This window comes from Nomascus leucogenys, chromosome 11 (genome assembly GCF_006542625.1).
Source record: "Nomascus leucogenys isolate Asia chromosome 11, Asia_NLE_v1, whole genome shotgun sequence".
NCBI lineage: Eukaryota > Metazoa > Chordata > Mammalia > Primates > Hylobatidae > Nomascus > Nomascus leucogenys.
This window is the reverse complement of record NC_044391.1, coordinates 111806907-111809576: the sequence shown is the minus strand read 5'-3', so window position 1 is coordinate 111809576 and position 2670 is coordinate 111806907. Positions and strand designations below refer to the sequence as shown.

The window sequence follows — 2670 nt, the reverse complement described above, 5'->3', positions numbered from 1 at the left end:
ACTGTCGGATAATTTAACAAACATCTTCATAAGATATTATTAAACCATTAAAATTTGTTTTTCAAGAAATATTTAATAATAAGGTAGATAACATACGCTTTTCTAACGTGGAATTTTATGTCACTGCAGCTGAAGCAAAACATCCTGTTCACTGGGTAAAAGGCACACATGGACCTGCTTTATGTGTTTTTACTCCAGTGCAATTAAAAAATTACTGTAATTGTAATTTCAGAACTTCAGAATTTCACTAGGTACCAGTGTTCTTTCCTTTTTTCATATGGGAAAAGAAAATTTCTTTGAAAACCATTTGAAGCTTAGATAAAAATTCCACACCTATATTCCTCAGGATCACTTTGCAGAGTCTTCAAGACTCAGATACAGCGAAGCTTCAACTTAACCTTTCAGAGGAGACATTCTATTAATAGTTTGCATGGTCTCGTCAACCAAGAGAATGTTGGTGGCAATCACAGTGCAGGAGTGAAGAAGCTGTTTCTTTACACAATAGTTATCCCATACTCCTATTTCTGCTGCTACCATTGGCTCACCTATGTTGAGGTCCACATCCACAAGTTGACTGATTCTGAATATTCTGCTTGAATTTCAACTAACGTTCTTGAAGGTCAAAAGCAGAATTCTGAGCAAGAACCTTGGGAATAATTGAGCCATGCATCAGTAAATGCTTGAACTCCAAGCTATGCACTGCCCTTTACACTGGGCTTATATTTAATCTGCCATTGCTTATATTCTGCCATTGCCACTTCCACGGCACCAGCACCTGGAACTACACAGCCATCATTACTAGCTCTTCTGATAGCCCTCAAGCCATCTCTGATGGCCTCTTTGATTTGAGAGAGTGTGTGCTTATTTGGTCTTTTGATCAACAATGTGACAGAGTGAGGATTGTTACATTTCTCAATAAAGGTGAACTTCTCTTCTCTCAATGTATACTCATGCACAAAAACTGCACGTCCCAAGCAGTCAGGATTTAGGTCATCAAAATAAATCAGACCTACCCTGACACAAGCAAGAGTCAACCTCTCCATATTTCTACTTTTCGCTCTGCGTAGAGCTACTATGCCTTCTTTTGCAAGAACATCTAAGGAAAAGAGATTAATTCCCTTTTGATAATAACAACAAATCCTTTATCTGAATCACCACAGATTTTCCTTTTCAGTTCTACTATTTTTTTAACTCTATGCTCAATGAACTTTCTGATTTTATGATTTTTTTCTCTCTCTTCTTCACTCTTGTGAATAAAAAAGGCCAGAATTTACCTCCTTTTTTCTTCTTCTAATGACACACTACACTTGAGGATGTATGCATCTTCCACCCTTTTCTTCATCTCAGGATGCCGTGCTCCATGGTCCAAAACAGGCCTCTAATTAAGCTTGTATCAGCCTCAGGTTTATGTTTCATCTCCATGATCTCAAATATGAAGAGATCAATAGGTTCATCTTGTTTGTTAATAGCCAAAATGGAGTCCAATACAGCCTATTTTAAGACGTCTGCAAGTTCAGCATGAGCTTTAGTACAAAGAGACAAAGAGATATTCTGGCCACATCTCTTAAGCGTTTCCATGTGCATCTCTCTGCTTACTTTGACTTGTTCCAAGAACTGAAGGGCCCTTACCTTTGCAACCTCAAATCCTTCAGTGATTATTCTGGGATGAAGGCCTTCAGAAATGTAGAGGTTGACCTGTTTCAGTAGCTCTCTAATTATTAAGACATGGTAAGTCATACCATCACTGGTTATATCATCCTGAGCTGTTGCTACTTTTGCTATTAAGTTGTGGGGTGGAGGGAGGGGGGAGGGATAGCATTAGGAGATACACCTAATGCTAAATGACGAATTAACGGGTGCAGCACACCAACATGGCACATGGATACATATGTAACAAACCTGCACATTGTGCACATGTACCCTAAAACTTAAAGTACAATAATAAAAAAAAAGAATGCATTTAATAGTATTTGCATTTCACGAATTTGCATTTTGTGAAGTGGCACATGGCCGTCTTTAGTAAGCTTGATGTGTCCAGCACAGAAACAGGCATCCTCGTGATGCCCTTGGATCCCAGGTTGGTCCTCAGTATGTCCTGTAGCCCCTGCACCACACTGATGTTGAACACTAAAACCACCTGCACTTGGGCCACCTCAGCCTTGGGGTTCTGGGTCTTCCTGGCAGCCATGGCTGCTCAAGAGGAGGAAGAGCAAAAGACCTGTGCTGAGATCCCAGAGCCAGCATAGGCTGTAGAAGACCCAGATAGTGCCTCCCACTATCCGGGTCTTCTGCAAATTTTGAGTATACTTAAAACAACCTCATGTTGGGAGAAGACGCCATCTAGAACTTTCATAAAGAGCGGAAGTCAATTCCTAGTTTCAAAGCTGCCAAGGATAAGCTGACTCTGTTGTTAGGGGCTAATGCAGATGGTAACTAAGTTGAAGCCAAATCTCATTTGCCATTCTGAAAATCCTGGGTCCGTAAGAATTATGCTAAATCTACTCCGAAGATGTGACTCTATTGCTGCAATTTCATGATAGAACTTGAATGGGTGAAGAGTTTCTTCTTATGAATGAGCCAAAAAAGGTGTTTTGTTTTTAAAAGATGGAATCTACTCCTGGTGGACATGCTGTAAATATTTTGAAATGACAGCAAAGGATTTAGAATATT

The 2670-nt window shown here is 39.7% G+C and overlaps 1 pseudogene; it reads right to left on the bottom strand.

Moving 5' to 3' along the window:
* Positions 1-393: 393 nt before the first annotated feature.
* LOC100600525 lies at positions 394-2188 on the bottom strand (annotated as a pseudogene).
* Positions 2189-2670: the final 482 nt, after the last annotated feature.